We start from the raw sequence: 17,265 nt of genomic DNA on the forward strand, positions 1-17,265 counted from the left end.
TTTTTTTTTTTTTTTTTTTTTTTTTTTTTAATTTTTGTGACAGGGTCTCACTTTGTAGTTGAGACTGACCTGGAACTCACACCAGGGCAGCTGTGAGAATGAATCCCCAACTATCTCCAGCTCTAGCTGCTCACCGTTTTTATATATACTGCCTCCTGGATGTCCCATGGGTCCCTCGGTATCTTTCTGTCACCAGGCTATACTTGAGAGCAGGAATGCTGTCAACTCTGCACTCTGTGACATACGCAGAGGCCCAAGAAGTGCATAGCATACTGATTTGGTGAAGGAATGGAGTTCTAAAACAAAATCTTTCAACTCGCAAGCATTTCTGTCTCTGGGCTGCCTTGTCCGCCACTGATGTCACCATCATTATTGTCCAGTGGATCCTCCGCCTTCCTCCTTGTTATACACAACTGTTTGACAAGCCCACTGGGGCTTTCCTTTTGTTGCCCCAGCCATGTGTCATACATCCATTCCCTCTTCTTCACCACTACAGAATGCTCTAATTTACTCTTATTTCTGCACTCGGTGCCAGGTTTCTACTTTCTAAGACCTTCCTGGTTCCCTGTTACCTTCAGTATAAAATCCATAATTCTTCACTTGGCCTTTAAGGTCCAGCACTGGCCTCTGCCATCATTCTGTCTGTGTTACCTGCTTCTCTTCCGTCTCCCATTGTTGCCAAGCTGGTTTTCTCTTATTCTGTAAACGCATGCCCCATTTACCCATTTATATCTGGGCTCAGCTTCCTGTCTGTAATCTCCTCTCTTCATTGGCCAATCCTGTGTTGCTGGCCATCTCCCCTTCCACTGAACTGAATCGGATTGAAGTTACCCTAAGACCCACTCTGTATTGGTGCCGGGTGTTGGGTGCTGGTGATGGCTTGGGCACATTTAGTGATAGTAAAGGTCATGCATTAGTCATAAGGATAGCTACTCTGTATTGGCTGTTTTCCATGTTTCTGGTACGCTAATAGGTGTCTGACATACTTTCTTTCCATTTTATCCAATAAACTTGTGATGTAGTATTCAAATAAGACACAGTATGAAAGGATTTCCCACCAGCTATGCTCATTGTCAGGCAGGACAACTGGAAGAACTTGGCTCAGCAGATGGAGTAAGTTATGGATGGAGTAGGAGAGAACAGGGTCTTGGGGTCCTACCTAGGACAGTAAGGAGCTGCCTTGGGGATGTTGGGTTTCTAGGGGAAGAGAGGAAGGAAAGGAGAGATGCAGGTGGAAAATATCCTCCATTGGTGTCAAATTATTCCTCTCCTGAAGGAAAATGAGATAAATCCAAAGCTTCAAATGGTATTGTAGTTCCACCTACCCATGAGAAACTCGAGGTACTTTTAAATGTTAATGCAGATTTTGATTAACAAGTCTCAGTTGGAGCCTGGGATCCTGAACTTCTAACAAGCTCTGAGATATGCCAGGGTTACTGGGTTACATACATTGATAGAAAAGATATAGGAAGGTCCAATCTATAGTAGTCTGTGACCAGGGTCTGCAGTGATCTGTGGCCAGATCCAGGAGAAGTATATATTTGGGAAATTGGGTCAGTCTGTAACTACAGAATTGTAAGGTTGACCAAACTTTTGAGTCAGATCAACACTATCGGTCCTCCAACCCTATAGTAATGAACCATAATAAAAAGACCACAGAAGCATGAGGGAGACAAAGGAGATTTCCTTAAAGGTGGGAGGTGATGGTGCAGAACCTGAGGGGGGTGGGCCCTGAGCCCTCAGAGACGCTTAGTTCTTGAGGAATTGTCATATCTCCGGAGAAGTCTTTGGATAGGAGAATCAATTTCTTTAGTGAATAGATCATCTCTCCCTTCTTTCTCTTTTGTTTTTCCCCTTCTACCATTGCAGATATTTCCTTCCCAAAGAGCTGTATGGCCAGTGCCAAACTAGGGGTCTTGTCCGCAGGGCTTGATATGTTAGGCATTATAGATGTTTTTATGTAAGCAACAATTTGATCGTCCCCAAAATGTTTAAAATATGTTTCTTATTACACAGATGAGAAAGCTAAGGCCCAGAGAGGCTGAGGCACACATCTGGAGTTTTACAGCTAGGACTCTACCTATGCCTCTAATCTCCCAAATACTGGCTTCCTCCTCCTGATCTTCAAGGGTTCCCATCTTCTGATGGGTTCAAGTTCAGATTGGGACATCATGTATTTGAAGAGTCTGTGGTTGATTTGAGGAAGTGTACATTTGCAGTAGTTGAAGTTTAGGATTGCCACAAAATGGGGTATAACTCCAGTGCTGAGACTGCCCTCCAGTCCAGAGGGATCTTGAGCCTGTTCTTGACTGAGGGCAAGGGGAGCTTTGCAATTGTAGATCCTTGAAAGAGTATGAGAAGGTGGAGAGAGACTATAGGGTTGATGTTGGATACAGGAGGAGGAACTTCTTCCCTCTGAGATGGGGGATGATGAGAGTCCATATTTCCTCCAAAATAAGGCCAGGTCTTTTATTAATTTTTGCTCCAAAAGAAACATTAGGGCTTATTTTCAGGGGATGTCTTAGTTTTTCATGTACAACAGTCTAATTTTATTCATGTACAAAAGTCTACATTTATTTAAATACAGTTGTGTCATCTTCTGGAACATTATCATAATTCTCCAAATTCTGAATTTTAGCCTGTATTTTTTGTGACTCCATTTCCTCTAGAACCATTGGCCCTGATCTCTCATGTCCAGCAACAGAGCTCTCCTTAAACGAGCACTTCTTGTCCATGTAGACAGCTCATAGTGCATTGGCAACACAGCTGTCAGTGATTTTATCCCACGAATTCTTCATTCAAGCCATGACCTCTTGCAGGTGAAGTTCCACAAAGTTTTCATTAAATCAAGTATTAGTTGAGGACTTACGAGATAGGAGTGGCAACAATAATGAAGATGGTTAAGAATGATGAGCTGCACAGAAGAGATGAAAAACTGCAGGCTCTAGAATTTAGAAAACTTTTACTTCAGACACGTGCGTGAAGTGTGTTTGTTATAAAAGAGGATGTATCGAATTATGGAGATTTATATTGGGCACACCCATGCCCGTCATTACAAGTATGTATGTTATTCATGCTTTGTGTCTATACTCGAATGGGTCATTTTGCAATAAGTCTCTAGTTCACCTGTTTACATAAGCATTTACTTCTTGTCCGAAAGCACCTGCCTGGGTTTTTACAAATACTAACTTATGATTTATATTATCATTTATTTTAAATGTCAATGTCAATAATATTTATATTTAATTATAAGTTATTGTTATTTTATAACTCAGTACGTCCATCATGTGCTGTAATGGTCATTCTAAATGCATCCATCTGGCTAATGATATTGACTGGACTTATTTTGGGGGAGGGCTTATATTATAAGTACCCTGAAAAATTATACGAAGGCTCATTTTCCAGTTAGATTTTATTTTCAGGGAAATAAGATAGTTGTGGGGAGGAGGACAGTTGAGGCCCTCCCTTGGCATCTCCACCTTTTCAGGAAGGGAGGTAGTGTCACAGCAGGGCCATCAGGGCAGTAGGGACTGACTGGATCTTGAACAGTCACAGTTGTCCTCAGTCAGAGGGCACAGGAGTTGGCTTGTCTGTGGCATGGTTTTGACACCATGGGGCCATGTGCTAGAAGTCCAGTTCTAGCTTTGGATGGTGCTAAGCCAAGCAGAGCTGGTTATTAAATGTCCAAGGACACAGTTTCTGATAGAGACATAGGCGAGCTCTCCTTCCTCCCACTCCCAGAACAGCCTGCTAACAGGATCCTGTTGTGGTTGCAAATGAATTTGCCCTGATCCCCAACTCTTTGATTCAAGCAACCTTCCCTGGAGAGGAGCCCTCAGGGAGAACAGCCAGGCCTTCCAGATTTTCTGTGCAGGTGGACTGGTTGACCACTGCTTGGACTGCCTTTCAAGTCTCCTCAAATTAAGTCAACTACTAGGTGCTTAGAATGTCTCAAGTTCAAAGACTAGCAGGCTGGAACCAGACATCTGAGGGACCTGCAGACACCTTAGCAGAGGAATATTAAGACGTGGCAGGCTGGGCTTATCAGAAGACTGGATAGGGATCAGATGGAAAACATTTTTATTCTGTGAGCTGCTGAGCTCAGGGGTTGTTTTTCTGATGTCAGGCCCATTGGTGGATCTAACTTCTGTGCATGTTTCTTGTCTGTGAGAATTGGATGGTGGGGAGAGAAATGTTATGGTTGTGGTCTGTGTTCCCTGGAGCCTCTGGAGTCAGTGGAGGTGGGTGGGGGAAAAGGGAAAAGTGATCAGGGATGCTGCTCTCCACTCTTGCCTCCATAGGAGGAGAATGCTGGTCTTGTTTTATAAATTGAGGTTCCCATCTATCTTAGTCCATTTGTGCCATTATAGCAAAATACCTTGACCTGGGTGATTTGTAAACAATGGAAAAATTTATTGCTTACAGTTCAGGAGTCTAGGAAGTCCAAGATCAAGGCACGCAAAGGTTTGATGTCTGGTGAAGCCTGGCTATCTCTGCTTCCAAGATGATGCCTTGTTGCTATGCCTGCCAGAGGGATAAACACTGTGTCCTGACATGGCAGAAGAGCAGGAGAGGCTCTTGTATCTCTTTTCTGAGGCCATTCATCACATTGATCACCTCCTAAAGTCCTCACCTCTTAATACTATCACATTAGTGACTAAATTTTAGCACATGAATGTTGGGTGATTTTATGGCTTATCTCCAAAGCCTCATGTGCTCATAGGTGGGGCTTTTTGGAGGTGGATGGATCTAGGTTATGAGAATATGAATTAAAGCTGTGTGATAACTAAATTGGTTTAGTATAGTTCGGGGTATGGATAATGGAAGCCCTACCCTGGGTGTGGGTGAGACTAATCAACAGGCTTGTAGCCTGGATGAAATATAAAGGGACAGAAAGCAAGCAAACCTTCTGCTGCCTCCTGTCTGCCCTGCCATGGACTGTTTCTCCTCTGCCACACCACTCTGCCCTGGTGCCAGCCAACGATGGGCTGAAGTCTCTACAAGCTACAAACCAAAATAAACTTTTTCTCCTTTGACTTATGGGTGTTGGATATTTTATCTCTGCCATACGAAAGTAAGTCAGACAGGTGATATTCAGAGCATAGCACCATCGATATCACATTGCACTGAAAAGAGTTTCTTATTACTCTAAAGAAAATCTTGAAGCAGTGGTAAGAATTTGTCGTGAGAAAAACTGGGGTCAAGATGTCAGCTCTAACTGTCTGGCTGTGCATCCTAAGTATACCGTACATGTGGACCATTAATGTTTTCGAGCTTGTGATCTACAGAGTGGAACGATAAGCCTTCTTAATGGAGTGGTTCAGAAGACAGGGTGAGATAAGAATAAGTCTTCTAGAGCAGGTTTTGCCATAAAAGTGTTTGTGATAGAGTAAGTCAGAAGTTTCAGAGTTGCTCGTACAGAGTAATTGTAACCAAGAGCATGAGAGCCCATTGTGTGGCAAACACGGACAGGCTTGCTTTCATTCATTCCTCCTGACAACCCCTGGAGAGGGAAAGACAATGCTGCCCTCTCCTTGTATTCTCCTTTCATCTAAAGAAACAAGGCTTGGAGTGATTATGTGATATGCCCAAGGCCTTGCAGCCAATTCTTGGCAGAATTGGGAGGGTCATGGGTCTGGGTCTCAGTATCACCCATTTATTTTTTCTAAAAATATTTATTGATCCTGTATGTATATGCCAGGCATATTCTAGAAGATGAACTCAATCAACTGGGAGTGTATACCACAAACCACTTAGTATGACGTTCTAAGTCTTCTCCAATCTGGTCTCTCTCCATAGGTTGTTTTCTGCCATTTCCTCTTCCTATAGGCACCTGGAATCACCAAACATTTCATGGCCTTTTGGAGTCACCAGCCTTTGACCTTGTTCCTTCTGCTAGAAATGCTTTTGCTCTCTCTTTCCACCTGGGAAACTATTTATTCATCAAGTCCCAAGGTCATCTTCTGGAAGTATTTTTTGCTCACCCTCGGAGAAATCTAATTTTGTGTAATTTATATATTATATTTCTTATTATTTTTCAATTTCTAAGTGTTTGTATAACTCATCTAGGTTCACACAACTAGTTGTTGTCTGGGTTAGGATTTGAACTTGGACTTTCTGGTACGAAAGCCAATGAACTTAACCAGTAGATTACATGGCCACAAACACGGTGGTTCCTTTTTAGGCTCCCAGATCACTCCTGCTTTGCCATGGACCTTTGTCATACTTGATTGCAATTATTCATTTGCTGCGGAGATTTCTAAGGGGAAGGTACTGTATGGACTAATCAACAGCTTAGATGCTCAGGGGATAATTAACAAAGGTAATTAGTATGCCTGTTACTGGACTAACCTCTACATTTATCATGATATTTGTTACTTACGACGACTCGTGAGATTTGAGAAAGGTGATTATTCTCATTTCACATTTGGACCAATGGAGGATTAGAGAGTTTACACAACTTGTTCAAGTCCTACAGTTAAATGAGCCAGGCTGAACTTCAAACTCAGGTCTGGCTTATTCCAGAGCCTACTCTCCTAACTGCAGTCTCACACTGCTTCTTCTGCATGTTTTCTGTCAGACCCTGTGGTGCTACAGAGACGTGCACAAGTGAGCTTCTATCCTCAATGAGGTTCTTGTTTAGAGATGCAGACAGATATAGTGACACGAATGGATAGTTATACAATGCAGGTAGCCCAGAAGAAGGAGTAAATAATTAATCAGACAGAAGGAATACTGGCATACTTGGGAAAATTTTCATAGTAGAAGGAATACCTGAATAGGACTTTGAAGGTTAAGTAAGAGTCTTCCAGAAGTCAAAGAGGTAGAAAGACACCAGAAGTATATAGCAGGAGAGCGAGGTAGGGGGAAATACAGATAGATAGATAGTGGGTGGTGAAGAGACTCTGAGTGTTCAGAAACTTCACCCTGCCTGTATCTCCTTCCCCCTGCAGCCTCTCTGCCAGAAACTGAGGAGAGCTATAGCTACATACAGCTAGTCGCATACACACTGCTGTGGTTCTTGTTTTTTCCTCTCACACTTATTTTATTGAAAGGAGCAGGTGAGCTATAAGCTCTGTGGGATTCTTCTTAAGGCTAGGCAGGAGGAGAAATGACGGGGACAGTCACTGTGGGCACTGGAATCCAGCATCTCTCCCCAGCCCTCTAGGAGTTTGGGCTGAGCTCACAGCTCCCTGCGTCAGGAAGAGACACCAGCTCTCAGTGCCTGAGACCCTTCCAGCTGGCAGTTGGAGGGAGGGGAAAAGGAGGAAGAGTCCTACCTGAGGGCAGGTTCTGCAGGTGGAGGGGAATCTTCTAGGTGTCATCCTGGCAGCACAGGTTATGACAGAGTTCAGGGTCTAGCTGGCTTGGAAGATCAGCTTCCTCGTGCAGCAGACACTGAAGGTCCCTTGCTTTCAAGCTGTGCCCGCCAAGACCCTGGACTTACTGTGACTCCCCCTGGCTCTGTGAGGGGAGCCAATATGGTGGTGATGGGGGGCAGGTGCCTAACCTTTCTTCTTCAATACAAGATCTGAGGGCCAGAGGCAGGTTCCTAGTTTGACCTCTTCTGCACTGGCCTAAATCTTGAACATCCAGCTTCTCCTGTGGCAGGAAGGCCTCTCCCAAGGGATTTTCCTGGTTGCTGTTCCCCATGGCAGTTCGGGAACTTGCTCCCCACCCCCATAGGGCCAAACCGAGGACCACCAAGTTGCTCCGTTCTCTTCTGTATACTCAAATCCCTGTCAGACTCCATGTATAATCTTGAGTTTGACCCAGTTTGGCCAAATCTCCTTGGATCTGTCCAGCAATTTGGAGTCCGAGCTGCCCCTACTTAGCCACCTGCAAGGAAGAGTTCGCCCCTGGCCCTGCACTGCCTCAGTTTCAGATTTTTCTGTTGGTCAGTGATGATGCTGTAATGGCTGACTGGAGCTGTGTCAGTGGGCATGTATGTTCATCGAGGCTATCTGTGGTTGTGCACTGAGTGCCAGTCTGATTCTGGTGCATGTTTGTGAACATGCAAGATCTATACAAGTGCACACACACCATCAAAGTTATGTCTGTGTTTGTCCTTGTCTGAGATGCACCTTCTGGTCATTCTGAAAGTGAGAGAGATGCATTCAATCTATTTTCTTGTAGTGTTGGTGGGGACTAGCTTGGTTGGTAACTGAGGGAGCAGAGTTGGGGCCTCAGAGCCTCCTGAAATTTTCCTGCCTGATACCCTGGGGCTTTCTCTGCTGTTCTCTAATCCTGTGGCCTTAGCTCTGAGTACTTTAAGACTATTGGTTCCTAGCCCAGATTTCATGCTTCTACTTGGAAAGGTACACATGTCCTCCCTCCCAACAATTCAATCTGGACAATGATACCCACCATTCTGGAGTCATCATCTGTGGCTTCTTATTGGTCCTTCCCCTCCACTGCTTGTATCTGTTGTCCTTTTTATGGTGGAGGGACCTGAGGAGAGGGTCCTTGTCTGGTGGTTGATCCTGATACTTGGCTTCACCAGAGGCCTTCAGCATTGGCAGAGGACCCAGGCCTGGTTGGAGGCACTCCCAGGGACCCTGGGCTATGATTTGGGGGATATACATCCAGAGCTTCCTCTTTCCAACAAATCTCTGGATGGGCAGGGGGAACACTTGTGGGGAAATTACCAATTTAAATAGGAAATGCAAGCAATTTGGATGGAACCCCAGGATGGCAGTTTGAGAGCTCATTCTCTGCCCCGTGGGGGTTTGATTACAACCAACTTGGCTGATAACATGCAGAGAGGGACAGAGAAACGGTTTCCAAGGAAACTCTGATCTTTCTAAGCCCCTTCTGGCTCAGGTGGGAACCAGGGCTGGCTGGGAAATCAGAGGCTGTGTTCAGTTCCAATGGGCTCTCTGTTCCCTGGGAATCCCCCAGTCCCATTCCACCCCTATGCTTCCAAACCTGTCTTGCACTTGCATTTCTGTCCACACCTTTGTTTTCCTGTTTGTCTGTTTCCTCAGTCTCCTGTTTATCTCAGCCTATGTTTGCACAGACTTAAACACTTGGGAAAGTTGACAAACAGTTAAAAAATGATTTTTTAATTAGAGACCACTATTCATTAGTAACTACCATGCCCCAGAGAAGTCATAGGATTTACTTCTATGATTTCTATTTTCTCAGCAACCATGTGGTAGAGAAGGCACTAAGTGTTCATGAAATCTTTGCTCTTCTTTCTCCAGGAACTACATTTCCCAGCATGCCTGGCTATCATGTTGAGTCATGTGATAGTTCGGGCCAATGGAGTATGGACAGGAGTAATAATAGATGCTCCCTGAATATCTGAACTCTATAGGATAACATATGCAATCTTCTGCACACACACTTGCTTACTCTTTTACCTTGTGGGATGCTGAGACAGGAAATCTAGTGAAGGACTCTGAGCTATTAGACTTTCTCTATAATTTTAGGTAATAGTCTCCTGGCCTTTACTCACTTTCATTGGACTCTCTTGTGATGTTTGTTAAATTAAAGTCTTGGAGAGGTTGTTTATTAGGTAGTTGCCTAGCCTAATAATATACACCGAAAGAGGAAATGGACTCTGAGATACCAAGTAACTTGCTAATGCCACACAGCAAATAGGTGGCAAATCTGGATTTGGGCTCGGGTTATGCCTTTTCTACTTTACCAGGTTAGTAGGATGATTACTCTTATATAGACATTGTGTGGGCCTTTATCTGCCTCTTTAGGAGTCACAGAAAGAAGCACAAAGAGCAGGACTAGAGGATAAGGAAGGAGGGAGAGGGAGAGGGCAGAGGTGTGGAGCAGCACATCACAGCAGTGAAGGGATAAAACTCAAGAAAGGGGTGTCAATTGTGCCTAACGAGACCCAGCCAGGTGGAGGAGGAAGAGGGCTGGGAAGAGGCCATTAAATTTAATGACTTCAGTGACAGTTTTAGCTGAGTGATGGGGCAGATGCCAGACTGCAGTTTTGGAAACAAGTCAGCGGTTGTGTTTGTGAAGAGGAGCAGAGGGGGGAAAAAAAGAGATGGCTTTAAGTGAGGCCAAGAGAATGCATTTTGAGGAAGGAGTCAGTGGTTAGGAGAAGATGAAAAATAAAAAGGGAATCATGACTCATATAATGCACAAGCCCTGAATGTGATACATTCTCCCTTTCTGCTTGGCTCTGGCTTATATTTCCCAAGCTCAGCTGGCAGACTGGCCAGAGCTCAGGGAGGTGAAGAGAGAGGTGGGTGCAGCCCTCAGGTCATACAGGATTAGCTGGGTTGCAAGGTCATCTCCTGAGTGGACGAGGGGGTGACAGCTGACATGTTATGAGGAGAGGGCTTAAAATTCTTCAAGGCCTTTTAAGATTATCCATTTGACTAGGTTAAGGAACTAGTACAGTTGGGCCTAGCCCTGAGAAGGAGAGGGGTAGTTGCCTATATACTACCTACCACAACTTCCTGCAACCCAATGGCTGAGCCTAGACTCCAAATGTCTCCAAATGTCTAACCTCTTCTTCCTTTTAGTTAAAGCTCCATGAATTTTAAGGAAAAATATGACCTATTAGCTAAGTGTGGTCATGTCCTCAGTTCTTGCCAAAATGAAGCGTGTAACTTCCATTTCACAGTCTTACATGGGTGCTGCTGAGCCTCTGGATAGAAGGACCCTTGAGACCTTGTGGAAAAGAACCAGCCACTGCTCTGGAGTCTCTCTCCCCTCATTTCCACCCCCTCAAGCCCCTGTCTGACTGTTGCAGGAGAGAGAAAGGAGCTTTTATTTTATTTAGACCGTTGTACTTAACGTCTGGTTCAAACATCTTGGTCTCCACTTTAATTAATGTTCCCCCTTGGTCTCTGTTGATGGCTCTTTCCACAATGTTCTTCATCATTCTGCAGCTGCCCTTCTCCCCCTCTTCCTCTCTCATTTCTTCCCAACGTGTACTTTCTGTATTTCCCTGATCATCACCTTTTAGCATCTACCCCACACCCAGATTTCCTCCTTCATTTCTTATTCTTTTTCTTCTGTAGGGTGAGGTAGCTCTCCCAATGTCAGAGCTTCCCAGGGATCTGTCCTTGAGCCTGCTCTTCTTCCTGTCCACATTCCATGCGCTTTCTCAAGTCATTACAGTGTCATCTATTTCTTCAGTTTAAATTCTTTCAGATGACACCAGATCTGCATCTCTAGCTTGGTCTCTTTCCTGAACTGCAGGATTTAAGAGCTATGTGCCTGATGGGTACTACTAAAAATGTGTCCACAGATCACCCTGGAAATGCTGCATTGTGCAGATCAGGAGTCTCCGTGTACTGAGTCACCGCAATTCAATATACCTCTGTTAGTTAGAATGCTTGGGCTATACATAGAAAAAACTGCAAATTTAAAGTAGCTTAAACAAGAAGGAATTGGGGCTGGGGAGGTAGATCAGTGATAGAACATTTGCCTAGCATGCATGAATCCCTGGGTTTGATCCCAAGCACTGCAAAGGAGTGACCGTAAGGACATTCATTGGCTGACATTAGAGGATAGGCTGACCTTCCTGGTGGCTTGATCCAGTGGTTCAGGGAAGGATAGTGTTTTCTCTGTGTCTTCATTTTAATCTCCTCCCAGAACTGACTTATCCTAGCCTCTTGAGTTGGAGGATAGCTGTCAGTAGAAATCAGGATATTTGTTTCCTTGTTCTTTCAGCAGAGAGCTCCTCTCTCACAACTGTCAGAGATAGGTGCTTTGCTTTGGTCTGAATGGGTCAACTTATAGCCCCGACAGCAATGAAATCACAAGGGGAATGCTATGTGTTCACTGGCCTAGACTTCTGCTCCAAATCAGTCCTTGGCAAGGGGGATGATCATGGGATGGGTTGCCGTGGTTGGGTTATATGGGCCGGAAAGCATTCCTCAGATTACATTTCTGTGGCACGTGGCAGAGGAGTTGAATGGATATTCAAATTCAATGGTTAGGTTCTGTGTTGACTTTGTGAGGAAATTTGATTCAGTTCTTGTCCAATTCAGTTTGCAAACAGAATCGTGGAAAGAAGTAAGCTCATGAACTGAGGCACCACTGTACAATTTCAACACCAGTATTAAAATCTAGACTCATCATGTCTGCTCATTTTCTTTTTTTTTCCCCATTAAGTTTATTGGCACATTTTAGGTATATAACACAGCTACATTCATCATTAGGATCTTAAACCTTTACATAATGTATCTTGGTTCATATTTTTTCCCCATCCCCCTGCCCTCCTTTCATTCCCTCCACCCTTCCCTATTTACAAAGATTTTTGTTTCCATGTTTTTCCTTTCCTCATATTTTTCTTTTCCCTTCTTTCCTTTCCCCTCCCTATCCCATTTTCCCTACTCCTTTAGTTTTCTTCCTATTTCACAGTATCAATTATACATTTTGATCCTTATTTATACTTTTAGTTCTTCACACCAGAGAAACTATTCAGTATTTACACACATGTGTATTATTTATTTCACTTAAGAGTATGACCTCAGTGTGTATCCACTTAGCTATAAATGTCTCTAGTTTCTCATTCTTTATGGCTGAGTAGTACTCCATTTTATAAAAAAGCCACATCTTTATTCAATCTCCAGTTGATGGACAGTTGGGCTGTTTTCAAGTTTTGCCTATTACAAACTGTGCCACTATAAACATGGGTACACATATATCACTGTGGTATGATTCTTTGAATTCTTTTGGGAAGATACCCAGCAGAGGATAGCTGGGTCAAATGGGACCTCTAATTCTAGTTGTTTGAGGTATCTCCATATTGATTTTCATAGTGGTTGCACCAGTCTGTACTCCCACCAACAATGAAGAAGGGTTCCTTTTTCCCTACCACCCCACCAGGATTTGTTATTGGTTGATTTCATAATAGCAGCCATTCTTTCTGGGGTGAGGTGGAGTCTCAGCGTTGTTTTCGTCTGCATCTCTGGAATGGCCAGTGATGTTGAACATTTTTTTATATCTTTATTTGCTGCTTTTACGTCTTTGGCTGAGAAATGTCTGTTCATTCCAGGTGCCCATTATTGAATTGGGTCTTTATATTGGAGGGGGGTCTGATTTTTTTAGTTCTTTATATATCCTAGATAGTAGCATGTCTACTCATTTTCTTCAACCTAGACATCTTCATGTATTTTCTAAAATTCAGTTAATGGTCTTACCATCATCTTTGACTTCTTCTGTTGTTCCACTCAGTGATGACTCAATCGCTAAGATACAATAATTTTTTTCATTTGTGGCCCCCTCTCATATCTGCTATCACCCCTCTAATGGCTTTCAAATTGGTATCCTTTTACCAGTTCCAACAGTCTCCAAACCATCTTCCCTGCTGCTTCTAGAATGAGCTTTCAAAAATGCAAATCCGATCTCATTGGCTTCATAACATTTATAGGATAAAATCCATCCTCTCCCCAGGTGGTTAGGGGCTAAGTAGGATTTAAAATGCTTTATCCTGGCTACAAAGGGACCACAGATAATATGGACACACAACTAGTATCTAAACAGAATGCTCTGGGGTGAGTGTGTGAGGGCCTGACAAGAAGGTGTATGATCAAAGCTGGGAGCCTGGGTTACAGGGAGACCTCAGTAGGAGGAAGCGTGGAGTTTGGCAACACTCAGAATTTCTAAGGCAAGGCAGGTCTGGGCTTAGGAGTTTCAGTTTAGAAGTTAGACAGGAGAAGTTGAACCCTGGGTTGGGTTTGAACCCTGACATTGTCCTTGTCACCTTGGGCAAGTTGTTGAACCCCCAGCCTCAGTATCTTCCTCTGAAAATGAGGGGAATAATGTTACCTACCTGAAAGATTCCTTGGGAGTCTGGCGAAATGATGCTGAAAAAGCACCTATCACATGGTAAATATACGATAAATGTTGGTTGTTCTTATTATTTGAGATCCAATAGAAGGTACTAATATTTAAAACAGAAGAAATATTAACAGAGATAAAATGTCCTCTTATTCTATAAGAGGATGAATTAAGTAATATTTACTTTCAAATGTGGATACAAGTTTTCCTAAGTGATTTCTTTCAGTGTGTTAAAATTTGGGGTGGACATCTTTAAGTGTGTCTATTTTTCCATTACTTTTTAAATAGTAAAAAAAAAATGCACTCAGAATGAAATTAAAATGAAGCATTCAGGGGACTCTTTTTTTTTTTTTTTGTACTGGGGATCGAACTCAGGGCTTTGCACTTGTAAGGCAAGCAACGGACCGCTGAGCTAAATCCCCAGCAAGGGAACTCTTGAACGCACCAGAGGAAGGCTGGGTGCTATGGAACTCACCTGGAAAACTATGTGTCCAGGCCTGCCCTGTGCAGTCTGGTAGCCACTAGCTAGCTGGCGGTGGAGCAAAGAACTTGCCGAGACTCAACTGAGATGTGCAGTAAGGACCTCAAGGTCTCAGTCCTTTTACAAATAGCAGTAAATTATGTAAACTCTTGTAAACAGGGTGTTTAAAAATGAATAAATATGTTAGTCTGCTTTCCTGTTGCTGGAGCAAATATCTGACACTTGCAATTGTTTTGTTTTTATTTTTTATTAGTACATGTTTACGTCACCTAATGATCACATTCCTTGTGCAGAGTTGGTACATGTACACAGCCCATCCCGATTCTTTTTTCATCTCTTTTTCCCTCCCCTCCCTTCTCATTTGAGGAAGAGCTATCTCTCAACTTCCTATTATCTAACTTTATTTTGGGTTTCTCGTATAAGAGGTTGTGTGTCTGATTTATTTCACTTAATTTTATGGTCTCAAGGTGCACCCATTTTCCTACGAATGACTCAAGTTTATCCTTCTTTATGGAATAGTAGTGCTTCCTTATATATAAATACCATATTTTCTTTATCCATTCAACTGATGATGGACATACAGGCTACTTCCAGCTATTATGAGTTGTGCTGCTATAAACATGGGTATGCATATATCACTTTAATATGATGTCTTTAACTCTTTCAGGAAGGCACCTAGAAGGGGAATACCTGAGTCAAATGAAATTTCTATTTTTAGATTTTGAGCAATCTCCATACTGATTTCCATTATGGTTGTTCTAGTCTACATTCCTACCAACAAGTTAGAAAAGTTCCTTTTTCCCTTCAGCCATCATTTTTTTTTTTTTTTTTGGTGGTACCGGGGATCAAACTCAGGCCCTTGTGCTTGCAAGGCAGGAAGCAGAACCACTGAGCCAAATCCCCATCCCCAACACAGTTTTGATCGGGTATTTTGGGGGGTGAATCTAATTTTTTGAGTTCTTTCTTTCTTTCTTTTTTTGCTACCGGGGATCAAACTCAGGACCTCGCACTTGCCAGGCAGGTGCTGTGCCATTGAGCTAAATCCTCAGCCCCTTGAGTTCTTTATATATTCTAGATATTAGTACTCTGTGTGAGGAATAGCAAGCAAAAATTTTTCTCATTCCATAAGTTGTCTCTTCACTCTGTTGGTTGTTTCCTTTGCCTGGCAGAAGCTTTTTCATGTGATATGATTCCATCTGTTGATTCTTGGTATTATTTCTTGTGCCATTGCAGGTCTCTTCAGAAAGTCTTTGCCTATGCCTATGTCTTCAAGAGTTTTACTGATTTTATCTTCCAGAAGATTAACTGTTTCTGTTTTAACATTTGCAATTTGATCGATTTTGATTTTACTTTAGTACATGGTGAGAGATATGGGTCTAGATTCAATCTTCCTGAATGTGAATAGGCAATTTTCTTGGCACCATTTATTAAAGATGCTTTCTTCCAGGGTTTGTTCTTGGCCTCTTTACATCTGCAACTTAAAGGAAGAGAGGTTTAATTTGACTCATATTTCCAGGGGATTTATTCCATGGCCCACTGGCTCTAAGACAGGAGCATTATGGAGGAAGGGCTTGGTGGAGGAAAGTTGCTCACTTCATGGAGGGCAGGAAGCAGACCACAGGGGAATAGTGCAGGGAGAGATACACCCTCAAATGGCATGCCCCCAGTAACATTTGCACCCTACCTCCTAGCGGCACAATTAACAATGGACATTGGTGATTAATCCACTGATGAGCATAATACCACGTGACTGCCCTGAAACTCACTCTGTAGCCCAGGCTGGTCTCGAACTCACAGCGGTCCTCCTGCCTCAGCCTCCAGAGTGCTGGGATTACAGGTGTGCGCCACCACACCCAGCTTCTACTTTGTTCTCCTTAGCACTCTTTAGAGCTCTCCAGCATCGACTTCTTGCTTCACATATCTTGTAAGCAACCTTTGGTGAAGAGCTATGCTCTTGGGATCTGCACATTCTCAATTAGAACTTCCTTCGCCCATTTTGCCACCTCTTGTGGGTGGAGCTGAGACTCACGAGCGCAGTCTGATATTCCTGGAGACTTCATTAGAACTGGTCCTTGGGTGGAGGACTCAGCAGATCTTTCAGCTGAGCGGGGTGTGGCTGGGTGCAGGGCAAGGCACACTTAGGATGTCTCTGAGGAATGCTTCTCTAAACACTTACTCTTCAATTTCTATGTCCAGGTTGTTATCAGTATCATGGTGTGCAATCGTGAGAATGTGGTCTTTGAGGTTAGTAAGGTTGTAATTCCAGAGACATTTTCCTGACTGTGTGACACTGGGCTTGGTTTTTGGTCTCACTGTGTCTCTGTTTTCTTTTCTGTGAAATGAGGACAATCCCAACCTCTGAAAATTATCGATTGTCTCACACGGGGTCATTCACGTGAGGTGCTTAGTCCAGTGCCTGATGCATGGGCAATGCTCCTCAAATCTCACCCTACTTCCTTTCTCTCAACCCCATCTTCAAACCTGGTGGAGAATAGGTATTGGCAAAAGAGAAGTAGAGAGTAAGAAGACAAAAGGGACTCAGAACAGAAAGGGCGAGGGCACCAAAGGAAAACTTCCCGACTGCCCATTTTTGCCCTGGGCTAGGCTTGAGGGAGGAGATTGAGCTGGGCCTGCGCTGAGCTCTGGGTTAATGAAGAACTGAAGCCCACTTCGAGGCTGTCACCATTGATTTTTTGTTCCAAGCAGCTTGCAAGCTGCCCCAGGAATCAATGTCGGAAGGTGAAAACAAATTTCTAAAATTAGCCTGGAATATACTGCAAGAAAAACCTTCTGCACGGGAAATAGTAATGAAGCAAACACCTGAAGAAGGTGTCGTCACAAAGGATGCAGGGGACAGACAGCACACCCCGGCACTCACTGGCTCATCGTGGGGGAGTCAGTCCTGTAGGGAATGGCCAGCCCTCTGGGAGATGCACTCCCTCACCAAGCGACACACACAGCCCATTCTAGCATCCAAGTCCTGCAATACAGCCATTAAACCAGCAAGACGGGATGGC

At 43.6% G+C, this 17,265-nt stretch overlaps 1 protein-coding gene across 1 annotated transcript in view; it reads left to right on the forward strand.

Moving 5' to 3' along the window:
- The window catches only part of LOC104877001, a 181,830-nt gene that overhangs the window by 29,243 nt on the left and 135,322 nt on the right, over window positions 1-17,265 (forward strand). The gene's annotated exons all lie outside the window — the stretch shown is intronic.

The sequence above is a fragment of the Fukomys damarensis genome, unplaced genomic scaffold, assembly GCF_012274545.1.
Source record: "Fukomys damarensis isolate Sample0158 unplaced genomic scaffold, DMR_v1.0_HiC HiC_scaffold_23, whole genome shotgun sequence".
Lineage (NCBI taxonomy): Eukaryota > Metazoa > Chordata > Mammalia > Rodentia > Bathyergidae > Fukomys > Fukomys damarensis.